Source organism: Euphorbia lathyris, chromosome 7 (assembly GCF_963576675.1).
Source record: "Euphorbia lathyris chromosome 7, ddEupLath1.1, whole genome shotgun sequence".
Taxonomy (NCBI): Eukaryota; Viridiplantae; Streptophyta; class Magnoliopsida; order Malpighiales; family Euphorbiaceae; genus Euphorbia; species Euphorbia lathyris.
The window spans coordinates 26,700,791-26,728,414 of NC_088916.1; the positions used below are offsets into that span (position 1 = coordinate 26,700,791).

The 27,624-nt window shown below is 33.4% G+C and overlaps 1 pseudogene; it reads left to right on the forward strand.

Annotated features, from left to right (window-relative positions):
• Positions 1–20,557: 20,557 nt before the first annotated feature.
• LOC136200623 (laccase-14-like) lies at positions 20,558–25,862 on the forward strand (annotated as a pseudogene).
• The last annotated feature ends 1,762 nt before the right edge of the window (positions 25,863–27,624 follow it).

A 27,624-nucleotide genomic window follows, 5' to 3' on the forward strand; every position in this document is an offset into this window, starting at 1 on the left:
CCAGAAGTCTAGGAAATCCTGGATTAGGGATGGGGATCGTAATACCAGGTACTTCCATCTATCTACTATGATCAGGCGGCAGAGGAATAGAATTGAGGCTATCAAAGATTCTGATGGGGAGTGGGTGTATGAAGATGAGGTGATTCGGAATTTGGCTCTGGAGTTCTATAAGGAGCTTTTCAAAGAGGATCCTGTTCAGCTGGAGAGGGCTCACTCTATTGCTACCTTTCCTTTGATCAGTGAGGATATCAGTCAGAGTGCCTTTCTTCCTATTTCCCGAAAAGAGATTAACCATGCCATCTTCAGCATTTGGGCGTCTAAAGCGTCTGGTATTGATGGTCTTCCAGCTGGCTTTTACCACAAGCACTGGGGTGTTGTGAAGGAGGGTATCTATGAGTTTATCATAGGTGTGTTCAATGGGTCTAAGGATATTGAGCTGGTTAATAGAACTCTCCTGGTCCTTATTCCTAAAATTGACAAGCCTTCTTCCTTTTTGCATATGAGACCCATCAGTCTTTGTAATGTTCTTTACAAGACGATTACAAAAATTGTGGCTAATAGAATCCGTGGCATTCTTCTGGAGATCATTTGTCAGAATCAGGGTAGTTTTGTACCCGGTAGACAAATGATGGATAATGTGGTGATTGCCCAAGAAATGGTGCACACTATGAAGATTAGGAAAGGGAAGAAAGGCATTGTGGCTCTTAAGCTGGATTTGGAGAAGGCCTATGATCGCATCAACTGGAACTTCCTGATGGAGTGTTTGGAGAGAGCTAGGATCCCGGACAGTTGGAGAAATCTTATTAAGGTTTGTATTACTTCTCCTGTGTTTCAGGTTATGGTGAATGGGGATATGTCGGAGGAGTTCTCTCCGGGTCGGGGCATCCGTCAGGGTGATCCTATGAGTCCCTTCCTTTTCGTTATTGCTATGGAGAGGCTGTCCCACCTTATTCAAGATGCCATTGATATTGGGAGTTTCCACCCGGTGGCCATCAACAGTTTCTGTCCCCAGGTGACCCACTTATTCTTTGCGGACGATGTCCTTATCTTTCTTGAAGGTAATGAGGAGCAGTTGAGTGTCATTATGGATATTCTGGATTGTTTTTGTTCGGCCTCTGGTCAGAGACTTAATATCCAGAAATCTAGGATGATGTGCTCTAAGAATATGAATCCGAGAATTTGTAAAAGATTAAGTGATTTATCTGGTATTCCTCTTACTAATTCTCTTGGGAAGTATCTGGGGATTCCTCTCCATAGTGAGAGAGTGTCTAAAGTTTCTTTTAAAGATACTTTGGACAAAGCCAATACGAGGTGTGCCACGTGGAAAGCCAAAACTCTCTCCCTCGCTGGCCGTCTGACTTTAATTCAATCTGTGAATTCCGCTGCTCCCAACCACATCATGCAGGCTTGTCAGCTTCCGAATCCTGTGCTTAATGATCTTGATAAGATTAACCGAAGGTTCCTATGGGGGGAAGCTGCGGAGGGAAGAAAGATCCACCTGGTGCCTTGGAGTGAGGTTTGTAAGCCCAAAGATTCAGGGGGTTTGGGCATTAGGAGAGCTAAGGATAATAATAAAGTTTTATTAATGAAACTCCTTTGGTGTATGTGGCAATGTCCCTCCTCTCTCTGGGTTCGCCTTCTTTGTGGTAAGTATCGAAAAGATAAGATCTTTGGGGGCCCGAAAGAGAGAGTTATCAATTGTTCCTTCCTCTAGAAAGGGCTTAGCGCCGTTTTTGCTGAGTTTTGCTCGGGGGTTGGTCTGGATGTGGGTAATGGTAAGTCCATAAGCTTCTGGTTTGATACCTGGATTGGGGATAAACCTTTAGTAGATGTGTGCACTTCCCCCTCCGCCTAGTGATATCCAAAACTGGAGGTTAGCCGATGTGGTGGACTCTGAAGGGGACTGGGTTTGGCCTAAATTTGATTCTTTCTTTAGCATTGAGACTCTCCTTAGAATTAGAGGAGTGAAGGTGAGTAATCAAGAGGAAGACATGGATAAGCATTGCTGGGCGCTGACTAACAATGGAGTCTATTCTTGCAAATCTGCCTTTGAAGCTTTTTCCCTTAACATGACTGATAATCCCTCGGATATTTGGAAGACCATTTGGTCCCTTAAAATCCCCTACCGCATGAGGAGCTTCCTGTGGCTGGGCGTTAAAGACAGATTACTTACTAACTCAAATAGATACATAAGGCATTTAGGGAAGAAAATTCTCCCTCATCATACTTTCTCTTCCTTCATGTCCCATTTTGTGAACGACTGGTTCTCAGATGGTATTAGGGGAAAGTTATTGTCTTATATGGAGCATGGGGATATTTTCTTTGCCATTATCTGTCATCAAGTGTGGAAATGGAGGAACGAGGAGATTTTTGATAATAAAGCTGTGCTTTTGCCTAACTTAGCTGAGTTCTTCTTGAAGAAACTCTCCTCTATTATTGATAGTTTCAAAGGTGAGTCCCTTGCCAGATCTTTCCCGAGTAGTGATGTCCACCTCGTGAGCTGGAGCAGGCCGAGAGAGGGGGTTGTGAAGCTGAATACTGATGGTTCCTACCTCAGTAATGGTAAGATTGCTGCCGGAGGTGTTCTTAGGGATGCAAGAGGCGCCTGGCTTTCTGGGTTTACCCAGAATTTGGGTTTGGGTTCTTCCTTCTCTGCGGAGCTCTGGGGCATTCTCTATGGGATCCAGCTGGCGATTAGGCTAGGTGTTAAGAGGCTTTATGTGGAGTCAGATAACTTGGAGGCCATCAATATGATTTTGGGTAGTCATGCCATGGGTCTTCATAGCCGCAACCTTATTAAAGCTATTAAGAGGCTTAGCCCCTCATTTGATATCCTTGAGTTCAGCCACATTTTCCGGGAGTAGAACCGTGTTGCAGATCACTTGGCGGCGGCAGGCCATGAGGGGGTGTTAGGTGTTTCTACCCTTACCGTTCCCCCTATCGCTCTTTCTCCTCTTCTTTTAGAGGATAGGATTGGGGTTAGCTTTCCTAGGCTAATCCCGATGTAATTGCTTGTTTTGCTTTGCTTTCCTTTCCTTTTCTACAAAAAAAAAAGATAATAGTAAAGTGTTTATTTAATTATCTAATTAGTAATCCTATTCCGAATAAGATTCTAATTAATTAATTACCTAACATAACTAGGATTAGGGTTTTGACAAGTCTATAAATAGATTCCCTAGCCTACATTTTTCGCCCAACACAATAAGGAGGCAAGAGGAACCGTTCTGAAACCGTCTCGGCTAATTACAATCTTTTTTACTCTCTCTTTGATCTCGTATCGATTTCTGTTAGAGGCAATCATTGCGATTGCTATTATTAAATTTGATTACTGATTAGTTATTCTTTTCTGTGTTGTTTTGTTTTGTTGTTCTCATGAAAGAAGAAAAGACAAACAAAAGGAGAAATTCGTTTTGCTCCTCCTACATCAGGTCAGTTCATATTTTCGCGGATTCTCGGAGATTGAACCGTCGGATCGTCACGATTTTTGGACAGGAGCTTCTAGACATATTCTTCATTGTTTTCACCGTTGGGATTTTTATTCAGAGATCTGGAAGGTCTGTTCGGGTAGGGGGCAGATTCATTGACAGATTCTATTCTTTTTGAAGTTGTGGGCACTTCGTTTGCAACGGTAGATAGATCGTCATAAAGGTATTTCGTTCTATCCCACTTTATATGAAATAACAATTAACAGATCTTGGAAAGGAGAAATAGATAAAATTTTATAATTCCGCTGCGCCTAGGCTTGTCTATTTTCCTTCAGATCCTTCTCAAACCTGAGCTTGGGTAATCCCTCAACTAATTGCTTTCTTCCTAGTTTGGCTAGGAGGTCCATGCTTACATGACCAAGTCTCCTATGCCATAGCCATGAATTATCTTCCTTTGACACTAAACATATATTTTTTGAAAACTTCTTTTCTAGGTATAGCATGAAAACGTTTTCAACACGAGGGGCAGTTAAAATTAATTCATTTGTTTTCCCTCGAGTATCCTACACTCAATGGCATCAAATACAACCTTTCTACCTCTGTCACACAGCTGAGCTATGCTCAATAGGTTATATTTGAGACCCCTAACTAGGGAGACTGACTCAATAGTAGGATTACCACCAACGGTACTTGACCCTACTATCTTACCCTTTTTGTTGTCTCCAAAACTTACATTACCTCATCGTTTATGCACAAGTGTGATGAACTGAGTTTCATCACCAGTCATATGCCTTGAGCATGCGCTGTCAATGTACCATAGCTTTGACTTCTCAGCACACCTCAGACTCACCTGCAATGTAAATAGTTATTTTTAGGTACCCAATTCTTTTTGGGTCCTCGTTTGTTAGAGTCAACGGGTGATGCATCATATTTAATTTTGTGACGGCATACAATTATAGTGTGGCCATCTTTTCCACAAAAGTCACAATAAACTACCCTTTGGGGGTATTTCCATTTTTGGTCAGCGCGATTGTGTTGAGCATGCCAGCATACCTTTGTGGTATGTCCTTTCTTTCCGCAGAAGTCACATTGGACATTTTACTGAGTATTCCACCTTCGCTAACTGGTACCCGAGTACACAGCTTTTGGATGGAACCTCTTCTTAAACAATGTATTCAGCTGGTTCTGTATTGATGTGATATCCTTCCTCAGTTTCTTAGAATCTTATTGGACTTCAAAGACAAACCTATGCATGATTTTTAAATTTTCATCTTGCCTAATGTTGTCTTGAAGGAGATGTCGAAGGTCACTGAGTTTGACCTCCTCAATCTCATCACATCGCCTGCTGAGTGCTCTTACTTTCTTATTACACTTCTTGATCAGTGTATATAGATCACTCAGGGCATTGATCATTTCATTTCTGAGCAAGGGTAGAGACATTACCTCAGTAGTATGTTCCTCATGATCAGATTCATTAGAGAGGTCAACTTGCTCAGAGAGACATTGGTCAGCAGATTCGTCAGCCATGAAACAGATATTTGCTGACTCGGTGGCATCAGCTTCTGACGAGGTTGACTCATCACTATCACTCCATGTGGCCACCATTGCCTTTCTACTTCCCTTCTTGTCTTTCTTTAAGGTGGGACAGCTTGATTTGATGTGCCCAGCTTGATGGCATTCAAAGCAAGTAACAGGCTTTGAGTTGTCCTTCTTGTGTCTGTTGTCGCTAGACTCGGCTTTGTATTTATCGCTTCTTTTGAATGGCCTTTTGTTGTTCTTGTCATTTTTCCTAAACAGCTTCTTCATCTTCCTAGTAAACATGGCCATTTCCTCATCATCTGATGAGTCAGCTTCGGTTGAGTCAGCTTTCATGACAAGAGATTTTTGCTTCTTGTCCTCAGTTTTTTCTTTAGCCTCAAAATTTTTCATGGAGATCTCATGGGTCAGCAGAGATCCGATGAGCTCATCATACTTGTACGTGGTCAGGTCCTGAGCTTCTTCAACAGCTGTCTTCTTTGCTTGCCAGCTCTTAGAGAGACTTCTTAGGATTTTCTTCACTTGCTCTTCTTCAGTGAAGTTCTTGTCGAGCCTCTTAAGCTCATTGATAATGTTGGTGAGTCTTGCATTCATCTCTGAGATTTCTTCATTATCATCCATCTCAAACAGCTCATACAACCGCATATGTTGATTCACCTTGGACTCTTTGAACTTGCTGGTTCCTTCATAGGTCACTTCCAGCTTCTTCCAGATTTCTTGTGCTGACTCACAACCTGAATCTTATTATACTCTGCAGCAACTAACGCACAGTGAAGTATATTGATAGCCGAAGCATTATTTTGCAATTTCTTAAGGTCATCTTCTGACCACTTAGCCTCACTTTTGACAGTTTTTACACCATCAATGGTTTCATAGGGACAAATGGGCCTTGGACTATAGCTAGCCATGCACTCATGTTTGTTGCCTGTATGAAGTTTTTCATCCTGTTCTTCTAGAATGTATAGTTTGACCCGAAGAACAGTGGAGGCCGACTAATAGATAGTCCCTCAGGGAGTATCTGTGTTGTTTGATTTCCTGGAAGGAAACGAGTGCTGTTCTCAGCCATTTACAGGGATCAGCTCAAGATAATTTTATCTTAAATAGTGAGCTACTGTACTCTGATACCACTTGTTGGTCTCGTGTAACGTAATGGGATTAGTTCTAGGGGGGTTAGGAACTAATGTAATTTTTTCTCTTAATAATGCTGACTTAATTGAATGTTTAATAGTTTAACTCAGCTTTAGGCCAGCATGGCTGAGTGAGATGTAAGATAGCTTTAATCAGATAGTGACTAGAGCTGTTTCAATATTGAGTTGAGAAATAACACTTTAAGTTAGTTTCCAACTCAGCACTCTGGTTACTCAGCGTCGGCTTTTACAGATTATTTACTGAGCAATTTTAAGCAAGCAACACACACATATATATATTAAGAGAAAGGGTTAGATATTACTCAGCAGACTTATCCTGGTTTGGCCTCACCGCCTACATCCAGTCCCCGGAATCCTTCCGAGCTTTTTCAATCCTCTAATGAGCTCTTTAAAGGTAGAGCACAAACCGTTTATAATAGCAACTGAGTTTGCAAGAGTACCGTCCTCTATATCTACCACTGAACACTATAACCGAGTATTCAAATTTTCTCTACTACTGAGTACTATAACCGAATACTCAACTTCACTCTTCTAACCTTTTACAAATGACCGAATGCCTCATAACACGTTATGTATTCTACTTCCATGGTGGAGGAAGTAAGGGGCTTTTGCTGAACCCTTTTCTAAGAAATAACTCCTCTAGCCAAAATATAAACATATCCAAAAGTGGATTTGAGAGTATCTTGACATCCAGCATGATCAAAATCAGTGAACCCAATGATCTTCAACTTATCTGATTTTCTATATGTGAGCATGTAGTCTTTTATTCTCTGTAAATATCAACACCCTTTTGGCTGCTTTCCAATAAACCAGGTCCAGATTGCTCAAATATCTGCCTAGTAGTCCAACTATGAATGCAATATATGGATGTGCACATACTAGAGCTTAGACAAGACTCCCTATAACATATCAATAAGGGAACTTCTCCATTTCCTTAAGCTCAAAATCATTCTTAGAACATTGTTTCAGACTAAAACTTTCTCCTTTAGCCACATGGGTGTTACTTGGTTTATATCATTCCATGTCAAATCTCTTAAGTACTTTCTCTATATAACCCTTTTGTGATAATCCAAGAATGCCTCGAGGGCAAACCCAATGTATTTGGTGTTGGTCTTATGTCCTATAGACAATTGTTTTAGGATATACTGTATTAATAAATGAATTGTTTGTTATTGAATCATTTGATTTATATGATATAGTATATTTAACTATATAAAGGCATTAATCTTTTATCACAACTGAACAAGTTAAATAAAAGAAGTTCCAAGTTTATAAAAGTAACCATAAAGTGTACATACAAGCATGAAGTGGGACTATACTTTATGATTCTAATTAATTAATTGATAAACTTAAATTGCCCTAAGTCAAATATTATGTTTAAGGGATTAACATAAACCGCAGAGACTTGCATGTAACAATGTCTTTTGTTCATGAACAGAAAGCTGATCTCACAAGGTTTAGGTATTCATATATCTAGACAGTTGCATAGATCCGGTGAAGGAATTCATTAGGATTTGTGACCTGACTTGAGATGGTAAATTTCATCAATGGTGTACAACTTTTTCCCTATTTCACACTTTGGTGTACAACCTTCAATTTGTCTCATTAATATGTACGAACTTACAAGTGATCTCCCATTTTGGTGTACAACATGTAAAAATGATTGGTCAATGCGCCATGTCAGCAATTTGACCAGTTAAAAAGTTAAAATTTGACCACCTAATATAAGTTTACTTTTATACCATCTTCTTCCTCTTTCCCATTTCCCTTTCTCTCGAACTCCTATCTCTACCTTATTCTCTTCATTAACGTTACAGTTACTAAAATTAGAAACATGAACCAAAACAATATGATTACAACAAGTATGATTGTCATTGATTCATCGCCAGCTATGGAATTTGAGTGCTATCAGGCAGATTCGAGAGAGAGAGAGAGAGAGAGAGAGAGAGAGAGAGAGAGAGAGAGAGAGAGAGAGAGAGAGAGAGAGAGAGAGAGAGAGGGGGAGGGAGGGAGCACATTTATGAGTATTAAAACATAAAATCAAGAATCAATAATAAATGCTATAACAAAAATACAAGAAAGCGCTTCTTTCGAAGGCACCATAACAAGCCGAGCCACTAACTTGGCTATCTTGGGGTACTCCAAACGAGGCCCGAATGATAATGAGCCATCCAAAGTTGCAAAAGAGAAATTAGTTCAGAATGTATACAAAGCTATCAAATAGAAACACTCGTAAAAAGTGAAGAGCTACTCATATTATAAGTGCTAAACTTTGTATACTTGGTCAGTCCTTCGGGAGGAATAACTACCTCTTCAAGAATCCATTCTGTCCAATCAGGTATAAGGCCCGGTACTCTCCCTCCGATTGGAGGAATGGAAGTTGTGGATGAAGGAGCAAGGGAAGTTCATGGCCTATGTTAGATCCCCCCAATAGTGGATCTTCTTCAGGAGGTACTACATTAGGTCTCTTTAAAAATGGATCATTAGCCTTGGTCGCCAGGTGCTTGAGGCTAATACTGATCCTAACTGCCTTCACAGATTGTGCCCCAATATTAGAATACTGAGCCTATGCCCTAAACGATTTCATCTTTGAATGGTCTTTTTCCTTTGGCCTCATGGCCTTCTCTACGACCTTTCCCAAAGATTTGTTAGTTATCAACCCTTGAGCTTCAAAAGCAGCTTCCGTTTCAACAACCACTTCTTCAACGGACATAAAAGGCTCGTTATCCAAAAAGCAAGCGGGCTCGGGGATGAATTAAGCTCCATGAGAGTCAAATGGTGCAAAACAAGACACATGAATGGCAGTAATAGGCTCAGCAATACGCATGACAAACTCGATAGAAGGAGCAAAAATCGAGGCACACTCCTAAATAAACAAAGAATTAAAACATCACAATTTAAAAAAGGAAATACACCTAAAACTCATTTAGAAAACTCACCAGAGGTGGGAACCCTGATTCCATCTAAAGGAACCCCCACAGAACTAGATGAACCTGAAGCAATAGGAGAAGAAGTCAGTCATGTAGGTAGAGAAGCAGAGGAATCATGAGCAGCTTTGGCTTCCTTTTCAGCTGCTTTTTCGTTCGATCGGTTGGTGAGCTAGCAATGTGTTTCGGAGATTGTCCATGTTAGAGCTTGCAAACATAGGAATCAACGAATTAAAATATAACTAAGGAATCGTTACAAACATGTGAGAAACTTATCATATTGAACGGTCCCCTCCCTATAAACTGTGCTTCAAGAATCTTTAAGCATAAACGGTTTATCCCCAGCCATGTAAGTCGTTAACTTATCTTGTGGAAGGGTAATATACAGTTTGTTCAGGTAATATACATGTGTTTCTCCTAAAGAGAAAGCGAAACCAACTCGTGAAAGTTATCCTTCTTCATTGCGACAGGGTTTCAAGAGGCTCGGAAAGGGAATCTATCTGGATACAGAGCCCCTTCCAAAGGCTTCCCCCCTTCGTGCTTCAACAAGAAAATCCAGAACTAATAAGGCTTGAAATTCTTATTGCTAGAAGGCCTATCAGAAACAAAGGTGGCTTGACTTAAGGGAGCCTTCGGTATCTACAACGAATCATCATTCTTTCTGATGGAATGAGTCTAGATATGACGGAATAAAGTTCCAGTTAGATCAAAATTCATATCATACATTTTGGCCAGTCCAAGTAAATCTAGCTAGCCGTTAGGAGACAACTGGGTAGGACATATATCAAACTCATTGAAGACATTTACAACACCAAAAAAAAGGGAGACGAACCTTGTTATCCAAAAAGTTCTCATAAAAACCCAGAAATCCTTTAGGGGCAATAGGGTTATCACTTGTTCAGGGATAAGAGCCAAGAACCCTAGGTGCACAAATTTTGGGTAAAAAGATACGAACTTCGTCATAGCAAGGTCATCTAGGGTGGAGGGTGGCTCATAATTTCAAAGATTGGGGACAATAAGCCTCTTCGATTCACGAGAGATAACACCTCTTTCAGTTCGTACCTTTTTACGACCTATCACAAGAAACAAAATAGAGGAAAATGAAAAATACAAAATGAAACAAGCAAATATGAAAAGTGAACTTATTATGGGTCAAAATAATCTTAGAAACAAAGAAGCCTATTGCTCTCAAAAATTAAAATGGCGGAATGATAAAAGTAAAGGAATCTGGGAATCAAAGAAGCCCATTACTCTTAAAAATTGAAATGGCGAAAAGAAAAAAGTAAAAAAATCCAATTGCTCTTAAAATTTGGAAATGGAGAAAAGATGGAAATAAGAGAGAGAAAGACACCTTTATAAAATGGAAGTGACAACAGGAGAATTGAATGAAAGTAAAAGAAGTGGAAACGACAATAAGAGAGGAATCAATAAAAGTAGAAGAAGTGGAAGAATTAGAAGAAACGAGAGGGAAATAAATGTTGCTAATCATTAAAGGCAACTGTCATTTTCGAGAAACTACAGCCTACATAGGTTCCCAGACTAGTTAAAAGAAAGACACATCGACAAAGCGTGTTGAAAAGGAGCCAATCCTAAAGAATGTGTCAAATGACAAATGCTCAAATAAAAAAAGATGATCCAAGACAAAGCAAACTAAGAGCCAAAAGATCATTTTCTCATCCCCCATGTGTCCCATTGAATCTTGCAAGAATTCGGAAGTCAAAAGGGGGGACATATAATATCATACAAAATAACATCATACACGTGATATCCTCACAACCCTCAACATTGTTACACCATATATGATAAAACAAGCCTTCAGGACCTTTATAAGCTTTTATTCCCCTAGAAGAGAATATTCGAGAATAGTTAGAATTCCACACGGGCATGACTTTCTCCTAGGATAAGACTCCTAAGAGGAAAAGGAAGTCCTAACTCCAAAAGGACTTGTAGCGAACTAAGGATTCAGTATGAACCCTATATATAGAGTATAACTACATCCTATGTTACGTTAACTATTATCTCACAATTAATCCATACTCTTTAACCCTTCCTAAACACTTCACTACATTAGGTATCAGAGCGGGTTCGCCGGACTTCGGCACCTCTCCGACCCTAATTCTGTTTTACATGTCAAACAGGAAAGACTCAGCAAAACGGTTCAGACAATTAGTCAAGGTTTCGATACACGATTATCAGAACCAATAATCTAATAATTTAAACACCAATGATACACATAAAACTATAGGGAATGAAACCAAGGTGATGAGTTAAAAAGGAAGTGGCTCGGAAACTGCAAGTCATCCAACGCTAGATTATATTTTTACAGTGATATAACCGAAAACTTCTTAGGTGTATGAAGGTTCAGTTGAAGGACGAACTTAGCTCTACAGTCCATCAAACCATAATTCAGGTTCATCGATTGATTGTTAGAGCTAATAAAATAAAGAAAATTTAATTAAATAATACTATATAATCAATCTGTCCAATACACGAGTCTTCAACTAATAAACATTTAGGTGTCGTTTGATTCGCGAAATAGAATGGAATGGAATGGAATAGAATGACTATTCCAAAGGAATAGAATAGTAAAGAATGGAATTCCTAGGAATAATTATTCATATGTTTGGTTTGTGGAATAAAATAAAATGGAATAGATAGTTTTTTTAGGGTAAATTTCAAATAAAACACCTGTGGTTTCACTAATTTTCAGATAAAGGACTGCGGTTTACTTTTTGTCAAAACAATGATTGAGGTTTTCAACTTTAGCAAAATAAGGACCTTTTCCATTGATACTATTAAAATCACTCTTGATGACTTAAAAAATGACATATTTTAAGAATTACTAACATTCTAAACAACTTTAATTCTTCAATTTTTTTTTTATTTTGAGATTATTTAGATGATGTTTGGTAAAGAGAGAGAAAGTTAATGTTTAGAGAGAAAAAGTTTTAAAAAAGATGATTTTTGAAAATCGAAAATGTAGTTCCATAAAAAATATGACATTGAACAACTTTGGGTAAATTTCACATATGGTGTACAACCTTTGACCTATTTCATACTTTGGTGTATAACCTTCAATTTGTCTCACTAATATGTACGAACTTAGGGGTGACCTCCCACTGTGGTGTACAGCCGGTGAAAATGACCGGTCAACCCGAAAGTCAACACACCAGGTCAGCCATTTGACCTGTCAAAAAGTCAATATTTGACCATTTAACATAAAATTACATTCATACCCTTTCTTCCTCTTTTCCATTTCAATTGCTCTCTCTCTAACTCCCTTTCTCCATTGCTCTCTCTCCACTGCTCTCTCTCACTCTCTTTTAATTTTTGATATTGTTTTCAGTTCTGTAATTATATGTGCTCTCTCTAACGCTCTTTCCACTGCTCTCTCTCTCTCTAACTCTCTTTCAATGTCTGGTAATTTTATGGCCGACTTAATTAAGTGAAAAAAGCTTCTATTCCTCAACTTAGATTTCGAGTTACATATGTTAACTGGAGAGTCGTAACTGAAGAGTGCTTATCAACCTTGAAAATCTTATTATTTGAGCTTGCAATGGTGGATATAAAGCTTGAACAGGAAAAAAAAATTCAACTTATGTGTTGGATTTTACTAAATAATTCCAGAAGATGATTTCAAATGCTTGGCCATTTTGCATTAAGTAGTGGAGCTTTAGTGGATGATGTGATTACATAATGGAATGGAATTGAAGGTCATAGTGAGAATTGTTATTGGTTGTTTTACCGGTCAATAAGATTATATGGGGTTTTTTTCGAAGCCTATCAGTTAACTAGTCTTTGCTCCTGCAATACTATTATTCGTCACATTTTGCGCAGGTCTAAACTCGGTTCTTCCTAATATAGTTTGGATTTGAAACATTGGTGCTACACATCTTCGCATTTGTTCTGTTGATTATGTAAACTGAAGAATATGATAAACCCAACTTTTTGAGATTAATAGGTCTCTAATTCTTCTTTTTATTTCTAATTGAAAAGCTGTAATGGACGATGACAATATTTCTTCTGAAATTTTCCAGAAGCTTCAACTTCACAGTTCCCCTAATCTGTGTTTTTTAAATTGAGATCTTAACTTGGATTTGGATTTTGAAGTTTACCTTCTGTTTGATAGCAGAAGCTTTTGTTCAGTCATGGTTTAATATGTGGTTCTTTTGTGAGAGAGAAAGAAAGAGAGGAGGGAGAGCAATGAAAAAGAGAGAAAGAAAATTAATAAAGAAAATTCTTCCCTAAATAAGGCTATATAAGTAAGGCCCTGTTCTTTATTACTTAATTTCAGTAACAATCAGTTCAGTTCAGTTCAGTAGTAATCAGTTCAGTTCAGTTCAGTTCAGATCAGATCAGTTTAGTTCAGTATTCAGTTTCAGTATTCAATAATTTATCATTATTTATTATAATTATTATATATTATTATTATTTATATATAATTTATTATTATTATCATTATTTATTTATAATTTCAGTAATTTATTATAATTACTATAATTTATTATATATTAATTTATCTATTTTCATTATAATTATATTTATATATAATTTATGCTTTGTCATTATATATATTATCATTATTTATTATAATTATAATTATTTGGTGCAACTTATTTGTAAATTTTGCGAAAAGTAAATAAATATTATATTAATACGTTTACATTACAATGCTCTAAAAAATTAACTGGCTCAACTACCTTAATATCTCAAATAGTGCAATTTTATCCCTAATATTAGAAGCCAATAGCAATTTTACCCTTAACATTGATAAATTGAGTCAAGATTTTGTATTCATATGAAAATTCATATTTAGACGTTAGGAGTAAAATAACCCCGGACCCAAAACGTTAAAGGTATTTTTGTACCTTAATACTTAATTGTAATAAAAAGTTAAGAGTGTTATTCATATAAAAATTTGTATTTAATTTCATAGGCTTTAAATTATATATAAATTTGTGTTTGTATGTAATTTATATTTTTAATTTAAATTAGACTCATTTTTATTTAATGTCATAGGATTTTATCGAGCCTAGATTTTATTTGATATTTAATTTAGTTTAATCTTTAATAATATGTTTATTTATTATTGATATTATTTTTTTTGGTAGAAATATTATTATTATTATTATTATTATTATTATTATTATTATTATTATTATTATAAGCTTATTAATGTCCAATATTATCATTAAATTATTTTAAAGTCTAATATCATCATTATTGTTACGTTCGATTAAATTCGGTTAAGTTCGGTATCATTCAGTTAAGTTCAGTAGCATTCAGTTAAATTCAGTTCAGTTCAGTATTCAGTATCATTCAGTTCAGTTCAGTTCAGTTCAGTTCAGTAGCATTCAGTTCAGTTCAGTTCAGTTCAGTTTTTTTCAGTAATAAAGAACAGAGCCTAATTTATCATTTTTTTTTTACTTTTTGACCGGTCAAAGCTGAGATGGCACGTTGACTGAGCATTGACCGGTCATTTTTACCTGCTGTACACCATAGTGAGAGGTCACCTATAAGTTCGTACATATTAGTGAGACAAATTGAAGGTTGTACACCAAAGTGTGAAATGAGGCAAATGTTGTACACCATAGGTGAAATTTACCCAACAACTTTAAATCTTGAAAATTTTCATTTTCAGGTCGTTAAAGATGGTTCTAATAGCATTAATCCAAGTGCGAAAACTCAATTCTCGTTTTGACAAAAAGTAAATCATAGTCCTTTATCTGAAATTAGTGAAACCACATGGATTTTATTTAAAATTTACCATTTTTTATTCAAAAGACAACATTACCCTCAAATGTAATGTCTTATTTCTTTTAAAATTTTAATTATTACTATAAATTGTTCAAATATTTAATATATATTATTTTAAAAAATACATAAAAAACGAAAAAAGGGAAACATGAAAGACTGGAAAAAACATGAAAAATTTTAAAAACGAAAAAACAATAAAAACATGATTATAGAGCCGTGGAAAGCTATGAAAATGCAAAAATAGAAAAAACATGTAGAAAAACCTCATGAAAACAAGAAAATGCAAGAAAAAAACACAAAAAGATGTGGAAAACATGAAAATGTTTAAAACGCGAAAATATGGAAAAATATGAAAAACGTGAAAAAATGCAAAAAAAAAATGCGAAAACACAAAAAGTGAAAAAATTCAAAAATCACGAAAATAAAAAATATTAAAAACAGAAAAGCATGAAAAAGTAGGAAAACACGAAAATGTGAAAAAAAAGCGAAAAACGTTAAAAATGCGAAAATATGAAAAGTGCGTTTATTACGTTTTTTCATGTTTTTTTTTGCATTTTTTACGCTTTTTCTTGTTTTTGGTGTCTGTTCACATTTTCGTATTTTTCGCGTTTTGTCACATTTTCGTGTTCTTCACGTTATTGTTTTTTTTGCATTTTTTAGTTTTTTCATATTTTCACTTTTTGGTTTTTCGCGCTTTCTTTTCTTCCGCGTTTTTTATTTTTCGCATTTTGTTACTTTTTCGTGTTATTCACGTTTTTTTATGTTTTCGTATTTTTTCACATTTTCGTGTTTTGTTTGCATTTTTTGCATTTTCATGTTTATCACGTTTTTCACGTATTGTCACATTTTTGTGTTTTAGCATTTTTTACATTTTCGTATTTTTTCACGTTTTTAGTATATTTCGTGTTTTGTCACTTTTCGCGTTATTCACGTGTTTGCTTTTTTTTGCGTTTTCTTGTTTTTCGTGTTTGTTCATGTTTTCATGTTTTTCGCGTTTTTTTTTTTGCATATTCTCGTGTTTGTTACTTTTTTACGTTATTCACGTTTTTGTGTTTCATATTTTTCGTATGTTTACATTTTTTAACCGTTTTTCTCATTTTTTTCATTTTCCACGTTTTTTAATGATTTAAATTATGGATTCACCCAAATATATAAGATTTGAGAAATTGGCTAGAGAATGATTTAATGGAGGGTAATTTTGTAAATTACAAAAAACAAAATTAGGACTAGACTATTCCTTTAATAAATTAAAGAATAGCTATTCCATGAAAACAAGCAATATGGATTCCATGGAATTTTTATTCCATAAAAAAAAACATTGAACCAAAGGTGGGCATAGCTATTCTTTAGGAATAACTATTCTATTCTCCCTTTATTCTGTGAACCAAACCAGCCCTTAATGTATTAATTGAGGCATGTTTTATGCCTTTACATTAACTCCAACTTATAAATACCAAAAACAACATTATCAGTATTATTTTGCTTATAATATATCCAAAACAAGTACTATTATTAGCATTGAACCTGGTAAAAAGCAAATAAAAAAAAAATGAGTTGATACAATAATTATAATATAGAATGTAATATATTCTTGAAAGTCAAAAGAGATTAACGAATTGATTAGTCCTCTAAAATATATAATTCAGACTTAATATCTTGCTTACAAGAAACCTTCAATTTTATTTACCAAAAAAAATAAGAAACCTTCAATTTAGAATCAACTTTACATGGACGAAAATGATTTTTAAATAATTTTGTAAGCATTCCCTTAACTGTATTGTGTATAAAGTCATAAATTAATAATCTAGTACAAATTAGTGTAATATAACTTTCGGAAAGCAAATTTTGAAATAATAAAAGTGAAAAACCTAATTTCATATTTGTCTTCCAAGAAAGCAAATTTCAACACGCAGATATATGTATGTTCTGATACACAATTTTAAGACTTATCAATCATATATTGCTGAAAGTTAGGTAATACACTATTTATTTTAAGGAATATATTATTAAAAAATGAAAACCTTTGATGCAATGCATGTTAATTACGTGCTAATTAATAGATTGGCTGACCTTAATTAAAAAAATCTAAAAAGAATAGAAGAAACCTTTGAAATAGAATTTGTAATTGAGTATATGGACAATTAGTCATGCATATACCCACTTGATGGATGTTTACGTTATAAATTGATTGGATAACTAGAATCTCGTTTTCAATATTGTTAATTTTTAATCAATTTAATTTGGAAAGAGCTTTTTGTTTTGCATGATTCACATATAGAACAAACAAGTGGATCACATGATGTTTGACATATAATATAACTAGTTTTTGACCCGTGTGATGCACGGATTCATCTTAACATATAAATATTAATAAAAATATAATTTAATAATTATTTTTTTTCTGAATAATTTAATAATTATAATTAATAATATAAATGTGCTATATAAATGAAATATTATTATTTTATTCTTACATTTACTTTAAATAATCTTTTTATAGATAAATATAATAATATAATTAAACTTAATATATTATATATTATATTATATTTCTTTATCAGTAAAAAAGAAGGAAGTGACAGCTCAGTTCCATCGTTACTGTTTTATATTATATACATATATGCGGAGAATTAGAGAGATTTTAGGGATTAATTTAAATTTTGTAGAACTCTTAGATATAGTACGGATAAAATAATCTTTTTATAGATAAACACAATAATATAATTAAAATTAATATATTATATATTATATTATATTTTTTATCAGTAAAAAAGAAGAAAGTGACACCTCAGTTCCATCGTTACTGTTTTATATTATATATAGATCTATCGAAAGTTATGAAACAGTAACAATCTTTTTAGAGGTTTAAATCATATCATGAAAATAAATAGAGAACGCAATTAAACTCAAATATACGAAAATAATAAACACAATTTACGAATAACCAAGCGATAATGTTCGAAAGTGAATTATAATAAAGAAAAATAATAATAAACGTTTTAGTTTATCGTTACTTAAACCGCGTCTCAGCAGAGCCCATGCAGCTAAAACTTGCCTAGGAGGCCAAAAGACGTCTAGAACGACTAACCGGAAAAAATCAGTACGAATTTTCAATTCAAACGATCTTGGTTTTGAACATTGCATGAGAGGGAAGATATCTTCCCCGAAGAGATCCCACCAAGAAAAGTGGAGTCATATTTGTGATAATTAGGGAAATTCATATGATGAGGTTGGTCCAGTACAAGCTTCATCAAATATCCGGATTGGTAAGATTGAGAGATAAAAAAGGTTTTATTTGAAGAAAACTAATTTATGAGAAATAGTTGGGAGAACCAAAAGTCTTATGTTGGTAGTCAAATGTAGTATGGCAAGTTCACAAATGGAATAACTAATAAAATGTTATTAAACTTAATATTGTTTGTTTCCTCCGGGATTCACGGGTAGAAAACACAAAATTCTCTAACCCTAAAGTTCCTTCCAATTTTTATTAGTTAAACCTAATGTTCTAAGCGTGGAAACAACCGATCTAAGGATTAAAGATTTAAATAAGCAATTAAAATGAAAGTTTGAGAAAAGCTGCAAGCCATAAATAGCAATGAGAGAAAATACATGGAATGATTATAAAAGCAAAAAGTCATAGCAAATGGGGTAAGAAAATCACAAGTATAGGTAATTAGTAGTTCCTCAAAAAGCACATCAACCATATCAAGCTAGGGTTTTTGTGGAGAATCTTTAATAACCAGTTCCAACACTTAAAATTAATATATTGAATGTTTATTGAGTTTAAGATTGTTTGATAATACAACTTAAATATTTTAATTAAATCATATAATCACTTATTCTGATAAAACAAAATAGTTAATTTAAAATTTTAAGTTGAATATTATTAACTAATATTTTTAAATTCAGTATTTATTTTTAGTATTTATCAAAAACTTATATCATTTACTACTTTCAACATTTATAATATTCAGTACTTATTTTTTCAGCACTTAATTTTAAGTTTTATCAAACGCTGCCTACAGCGGCGAATACATGATTACTCGATTGGAGGGCCGATTTTACACGTGCGTTCACAAAAAAAAAAATACTAAATCGAACTTGCTCAATTTTATAATATATATTCATGTTATATTTTGAATGGTCAAGAACCAATTTTTAAGTATTAATGTATAATTTCTCAAAATTAAGCTAGATTCCGTTTAATAGTTCTAACATGTAAAAAAAATTGGATTTAGAGAGGGCTGAACAGAGAAAAAATTGAAAAAATTGATTTTAGATGGCCTACCAGGTCAAAAAAAAATTAGAAATTTGGATTTAGGGAGGCCTAATGGGCAAAAAAAGTTAGAAATTTGGATTTATAGAGGCCTAATAGGCCAAAAAAGTTGGAAATTTGGATTTATAGAGACTTAACAGGTCAAAAAATTAGAAATTTGGATTTACAGAGAGCTGACAGGCCAAAAAAGTTGGAAATTTGGATTTAGAGAGGCCTAATATGTCCCAAAAAATTAAAAAATTTGAATTTAGGGAGTACCTAATAGGCCCAAAATATTGAAATTTTGAATTTTGGATAAGCCTAACACGTATAAGCCATTTTGAGGGGGCTAATTCAATACTTGATAAAAAAAAAAAATTGTGACAGGAAGACTGAAACTATCCGGGGTCAAGGTGGTTCCGGCAGTCGGAGGGGTCCATATCCCCTTATCTACGCCCCTACGAATGGCACATAAGGTAAGATTATGTATTACCGATTTTCCTACTTGTATAATGTGCTATCATTAACCTTGAGTTGCAAGTTTGATTAGGTAATCATTAACAAATGCATGATGTATTACCGTTAGTTTCTATAATGGATTTTTCTAACCTCTATAATGTATTATCATTAACCTTTATAATGTATTATTAAAAACAAAGAGATAGATTGTCTACACCTCATCGAACAAACCACGATGAACATGATATAATTTCTATGTTTTTTTTTTTTTTTTTTTTTGCTGTTTGTAATCTTTTCTCTTTTTTGTATGATTGTGGGTTTTATTTCCCTTAAATCAGTGGGTAATAAAGTGAATAAAAATACATTAGTTTCGTAAGCATATTTTCTTTTATATTTTCTTTGTCAAAATAAAATGCAAAACATGTTTAAGTCAGTGGGCAGGTAATAAACAATTAAGAAAGACAAAAGGAGAATTGCAGGTAATAAACAATTAAGAAAGACAATAGGAGAAGGCATTACACTCATTTGAGTCCCTAAACTAAAGTTTCAAAATTTAGGACATTAAACTATCAAAATCATTAATTAGATTTCTGAACTAAGCAAAAATCATCAATTAACTCCATATCATATCCTAAAATCGAAAACTATGACTATTTGGTATAGACTGTAATAATATCTGTGTTGATTCAAACTGGATTTGGAAAAGAAGGTATGAAATTATTCAACCGAATGATTTTCGATGAGGCCTCAATTGAAGATTTTTATTTAGAATAGGGACTCAATTGATGATTTTTAACTAGTTCAGAGATTTGATTGATGATTTTGATAGTTTAAAATTCTAATTAACTTTGAAACTATAGTTTAGGGATCCATTTGGGTGTTATGCCAAAGGAAAATTTAAATTTGAAAAGTGAAGATTTCGTATCGATTATGATTGGACCATACATACAATTTCGACCTACTCTTTTTGTTATTTTGCATTAAGAAAATATCTATATAAACAGATGGAATGCATTTGTTTCTCATATTCTCTCTTTTCCCTAACAAAAACAAAATGAAGTCAAATATTCTATTATTTCTGACTCTATTGCTTCTTACTTTCTTCTCTTCCCAAGCATTAGTGCATTACCATACCTTCCAGGTAACTAATCTTATGCATTTCTGATAAATAAATCAAAATAATATCTAAAAATCTTATCATTTCATTAAATTTATAATTAAAAGGAAAAAGTTATATTACTCATTCCAGGCCTTTCTTCAAGCAATTAGTTTATATTTTAGTAATTACATTGGTCTTGCATTGCAGGTGAAAGATGTTCCATACACAAGGCTTTGCGGTACAAAAAACATAATGACCGTAAATGGTGAATTTCCTGGGCCAACACTATACGCTACCAGAGGAGATACTATAGTTGTGGATGTTGTCAACAATAGCACTCATAATATCACCATTCATTGGTATACTTACAATTATTTAATATGATATCATATACTTTAAAAAAAAATGGTCGAGAGTTCGAATCTTGACAAATCTATATGTTAATAAAATTCCAATACGTCGTAAAATGTACATGTGTTCTACACGCTTCAAGTAAAAGGGTATTTACGTGTGAGAGTGTCACAAATGATAATATAATCAAACATGACCGAAAAATATTTCACCTAAATAAACTTTTATTTAAAAATCAGTAGTTTACTGAAACCAATTAATTATGTATATGAATATATAATTAAAATATGTATTTGGTAGGCATGGTGTGAACCAACCGAGAAACCCATGGTCGGATGGTCCAGAATATATCACCCAATGCCCTATCCAACCAGGACGAAGGTTCAATCAAACAATTCTATTATCAACAGAAGAAGGAACTTTATGGTGGCACGCCCATAGTGATTGGTCACGTGCCACCGTCTACGGTGGTATAGTCGTATACGAATCGGACCAAGTACCCTTTTTCTAAGCCTGACGCAGACGACGTAGCACCTATCATTTTAGGTATATATATATATATATTAATTAATTAATAAAATAAAGTCAAGATTTATGATGTGATGATTAAATTAAAAGAAGATAGTAGCTAATGGATTATTAAAATGCAGGAGAGTGGTGGAAAGAAGATATATGGAAACTTTATGATGACTTTCTTGCATCTGGGGTCGATCCAAATATCTCTGATGCCTACACTATAAATGGACAGCCTGGTGATCTTTATCCATGCTCAAGCTCAGGTTTACACTAATTCAACCATTTGATCACATGCTTATCAAAATATATACTATGTTCTTAAAGTTGCAAATACAATAATTATAAGATCCTTATATTTTTACTTAACACGCTAGTAAATCCATTATATTATATTATAAGGTCATTAAGTTTTATCTTAATTATTCTTTAGTCCTTCCATTTGTTTTTGTAAATAAAAGTCCAAAATTGCCCCTAGCTATAAATAAAAAAAATTATCTTTTAGTTTCAAAATTAATATAATTAATTTTAATAAATTTTTTGAACTACATACACATCGAAATTGATATACTAGAAAAAATGTATCATTAATTGTATTTTTTTTCTTTATTTGTTAATATAATATCTTTAAACTAACATTAAATATTATTATAAAATTTTTATAATTTTTTAAAAATCATATTCTTTTCATCATTCGTAAAATTTATTAGAATTGTAAAAACTTTTTACAATGATAGTCTTACTCCTATTTTAATTATTTTTAAAATATTTTTCATTCCTTTTTTAGTCAATAAATTTTACGCTATTAAATTAAAGTTCTATAATTATATAAAAATTAATAAATCAACTATTTTATATTGGAGTTTATATTTGAGAGATTGTGATTATGTATGGAAAAAGAGAAAAAAAATATAAAATAGGAAAAACAGATGTTTTATTATTAAAACATAAAGTAAAGTGTAATTTTGGTATTTTAAAATTTATTTAGTATAGTTTGACCATTGACCCAAGCATAAGGACTAATGAGTTAACAAAAACAAAAACTTAGAGACTATATAATTATTTCTAAAAATGCAGGGACTAAGTAGTGTATTAAGTAAAAATACAATGACCTTATAATTATTTACCCAAATAAATATTACAAAAAAAATTGTGAAACAAAAATCAAAACATTAAGTTTCATAGCTTATACTTTAATTTTAACAATTTTATTTTATCATTGGTAATTGTGGGAATATGAAAATCACACATTCATTCTTGTAAGAAAAAGATATTAAATAGAGAAAAGTACCGAAAAAATGCATGTAATTTACCTAATTTATAAATAGAGACTTGTGGTTTAAAAGTTTACAAATAAAAGTCTGTAGTATGTTTTATTTACAAAACAAAGTATTATAATTATATAGTTAAGTTCTGATTACAACTAAAAATATTTTTATCTTAAAAAATTTATTCTTACATATCAGCAAAACACAACCCCCGAAAAAACAATTTCCTAAATTGAAATAATAAATAATATGCTGAAATTTAACGTTTTTTTACTAATCTGATAGTTTATGAACTAAATTGATATTTAAGTTCATTTTATACAGTTGTAATTTGATTTTGGAATTTTTATTTTGTCAATATATAAATGTAATTAAAAATATATTAAAAAATGGTTTTAATTATCATCAATTACTTAAAAGTTTAATTTTAAATACTTTGTTTTGTAAAAAAAACATACCACATATACTTCTATTTGCAAACTTTTAAACCACAAACCTCTATTCACAAATAAAGCAAACCACGAATATATTTTTTTGGTAATTTGCCCTATATAATAGGATATATTTCATTATTCCAAAAAGTTAAAGTAATATTGATATAGCTCATCTAAATTCAAACTACATCTTTAAAAAAAGTTTAAGCTATATGAAGACAATATAATTTTATCTACAAATGAAAACAAAATGTCAACAAAAGAATATAAATATATATATATATATATATATATATATATAATCTATAAATATGTATTATTGTTATTGGAAATGAGTTAATTTAGCCCCAAACTTGGTACACCAATTTATTTTAGCTAACTCAGTATTTGATATATTAACCTAAATATAACAAAAAAAAAAAATATTGAAATTTATTTTATTTGAATTAATTTGTTAAGTATTATCAACTTTAAAACCGAGTTGATATCTAAACTTCGATTTGGATTAAACTGGATTTATCTGTGAACTTTTCGGACGAAATTGATCTTTAATTCATTGTTGTTCAATAATAAAACTGCATTTTGCCATACACAATTTTCAACTTTACAATCATATTATATATAGCATAAATTATATCTATGCCCACTGAATTTTATTAATAATCACAGTATGGCACTAAACTTAAAAAAGAATAACGTAAAAGCAAATCAATTTTAAATACGTGGCATTATAATAAAATGGGTCAAACATTAAATATGATAATTTTGAAAATCTTGTTACATGAATTGTTAAATGCATTCAGAGACATTCAAACTGACGGTGGATCACGGCAAAACCTATCTTCTCCGGTTAATAAACGCGGCTCTACAAGACATACTTTTCTTCTCCATAGCGAATCATAACATCACGGTGGTCGGCACAGACGGGAGCTACACGAAACCCTTAGTATCAAATTACATAGCAATATCACCTGGACAAACCATTGATTTTCTTTTACAAGCAAACCAAACACCAAATCAATATTACATGGCTTCCAGAGTTTATTCCAGTGCTGATGGTGTAGAATTTGACAACACAACAACCACCGCCATCCTCAAATATTCCGGCAATTACACCGATCAACCTCTTGTTTTACCTTACCTTCCTCCTTTCAACGACACCAATTCCTCCGCATATTTCACCGGAAACCTCACAAGTCTAGCGGATTCCGATCATCCCATCAATGTTCCACTAAACATAACTACTCCATTGTTTTTCACCGTTTCTATGAATTCATTTAACGGTACTAGAATTGCAGCTAGTGTGAATAACATAAGCTTTAGCCCTCCAACATCTATGGATATACTTAAAGCTTATTATAACAACATTAGTGGGATTTATGGCGACGAATTCCCAGACGAACCGCCGGTGTATTACAATTTCACGGGGGATGATATTCCGGTTATCTATCAAACGCCGACTAGGGATATACAAGTGAAAGTTCTGGAGTTTAATTCAACGGTGGAGATTGTTTTTCAAGGGACTAATTTGCTTTCTGGTAATGATCATCCAATGCATATCCATGGAACTGGTTTCTATGTGGTTGGATGGGGGTTTGGAAACTTTGATAAAGAGAAAGATCCATTGAATTATAATTTAGTTGATCCTCCTCTGCAAAATACAATTGCTGTCCCTAAAAAAGGGTGGGCTACCATAAGATTCAAGGCCGAAAACCCTGGTAAGATATCTTATAATTAAATGTTTACAAATATTGAATCAATTTCTAATTAATGTTAATGTTAATGTAAAAGGGGTATGGTATATGCACTGTCATTTGGAGCGACATTTCTCATGGGGTATGCAGATGGCATTCATAATCAAGAACGGTCGTACAACAGCAGGCCAAATGCTGAAGCCGCCACTGGATATGCCGCCTTGTTAACACAAATTAAGGCTATATTTCATTGTTTTAAGTGTGATTTGTTTGTTTGATTTTATATATTGTAGGTCTGGTTATGGTTTTTTGATTTATCATCAGAATCTGTAACTTATTTTCAAATAATTGTAGTGGCGAGTACCAGTGAGGTTAACTTGTCAATAAAATTTATTAGATTTGGTTTGAATTATTGGGTTGGGTTAAAGTGAAAATGATTAATATTACTGGCTTTGGACCGATGCATTTGTGCGGTTCCAATTATGTATTTAACTGTTATTCAAGAGGGTGTGAACATAAGGTTGAATTATATTATGCTCTGAATCAATTAGCACTGTAGCTGTAACGACCCGGTTCGGAGTGGGTGGCGCCGCGGTAGAAGGTCTGAGCAAGGAGCGGTCTTAAGGGATGGTGATGGGGCAGGAATGAATTGAATCCCACATCGGAAATGGAGAGGGAATGATTGAGGCTTATTAGTAAGATGATAATCCAATACATGAAGATGAGTTTTAAAGCCGTGAGGCCTAAGGTATTGTATTTGGGAGATGATTTGAATAAAAATGAAAAGTCATGTAAAATATTTTTGTTCAAGATGGGATAGTATCTTTTTGTCTCATGTCTTCTAGATTTATCTTTATTTTTTTACTATACTGACTTTTATGGATAGATTTTGCTTGAAGTTTTTAATTTTAAAGATGTGCTCTTCAACCAAACTTGCTTACAAGAAAGCTTCTAAAGATTCAGATCAGGAATTGGGGCATGAGAAGACAAATAACATCACTCTCAAAGTATTCTAATGGCTCGCACTTCCTTCCTTACTAGTTCTTTAATGTAAAACCCCCAAAAGTCCTGGAATTCTATAGTTTCTTTTCTTCCAATTTTATTATTCATAGTTTTAATTGGGTAAAATATCAAGTTTAGTGCATGAACTCCCAAAACATTGCATTTAAGGACATACATGAAACATAATATGTTATTTAACTCATTAAAAACTTTATTTTGCATTGTTTTTAGTGGTCGAAAATTGAACGAAGTTGGATATATGGTGTTCGAACAAATGTAAGGTACCTATAGGGATTGAGGAGTTTAGTAAAGTTTCTCTTAAACACCAATAAGAGAATAAATCACATATATTTCTTTGTCCTTGTTATGATTGCAATAATTCGAGTGGTTATCGTGACATAGGTGACATTAAGCATCATTTAGTCTATCACGGGTTTAAAAATAACTATACAAGGTGGACATGGCATGGTGCGATGTATGATAATGCAAAAAGCTCAACTTAGTCTGTGAGTCATCTGGATGGTGTTATTCGTTGTCAAATCAATGATATTAAAGTTGATGACGATAATAAAGTGGAGTGGGAAATGATTAACAAGATGTTGGATGATGTAGCGTCCTCGTATGTATGAAACTATCTTGAGAGCTATCGAGAAATTATTATATCAAGGTTGTATAAGATTCACTGAAGTTTCATCCGTCCTTAAATTATTCAACTTAAAGATGAGCCATAGTTGGACGTAGTTGTTGGAAACTTTGGTAGAAATGCTTCCCAAAGGGAACGAACTTCTGATCTCTACCTACGAGGCAAAGAAACTTATGTGCCCCACTGGTATAGAGTATGGGAAGATCATACATGTCCAAATGATTATGTGTTGTATCGAAATGATTATGCACATATGCATAGGGTCCAAGGTGCGGAATGTCTCGTTATAGGAGAAAGGAGAATGCTTCAGGTTCAAGTAAGAAAGTGACTCCAACTAAGGTATATCTTCAAATCATACTAAGATTTCAATGGTTTTTTCTGAAGAAAAATAATGCAAAATTATTAAGGTGTAATTCTTAACAGACATCTAGCCAATTCTCCACAATGGAGAAACATTCATCGAATTTTTCCAAACTTCAGTAGGAAAGTCAGGAATCTTAAACTTGGTCTTTATACTGATGGGATGAATCCATTTGGAACACTTAGCAAATAGATTACTACATTGGAGGGTAAATTACATACGTGGTGTACAACCTTTACTTGTTTTCACATTTTAGTGTACAACCAAAATTTTTTCACACTAAAGTGTACAACCTTATGGTGACCTCACACTAAAGTGTACAGCCGGTAAAAATGGTCGGTCAACGCAAGTCAACATTTCCACGTCAGCATTTTGACCACCTTAAAATTTTAAAAATTCACATCTATAATATGGAATTACTAAAATACCCTCCTCCCTTCCAAATTGAAAAAAATATAGAACTCACCTTCTCTCTCCCTTCATTTTCTATATCTCATCTCACTATCTTTCCATTTCTCTCTAACTCTTCTCTCTCTCTCGCAAAGCTTTCAATGTCTCTATCTTTCCATTTCTCTCTCTAACTTTTCTGTCTAAAAGAATACCCCCTTCTTCTTATTCTCTTTCATCATATTTTTATTATTATCCAACTCTTGATTAACTTGTATTGGCAACCTCTCCAAGAATTGACATGATGTTTTATCTTTGGCACCTTGATGATGATGATGATGTAAAGGAGATTTAGGTTGATCTTT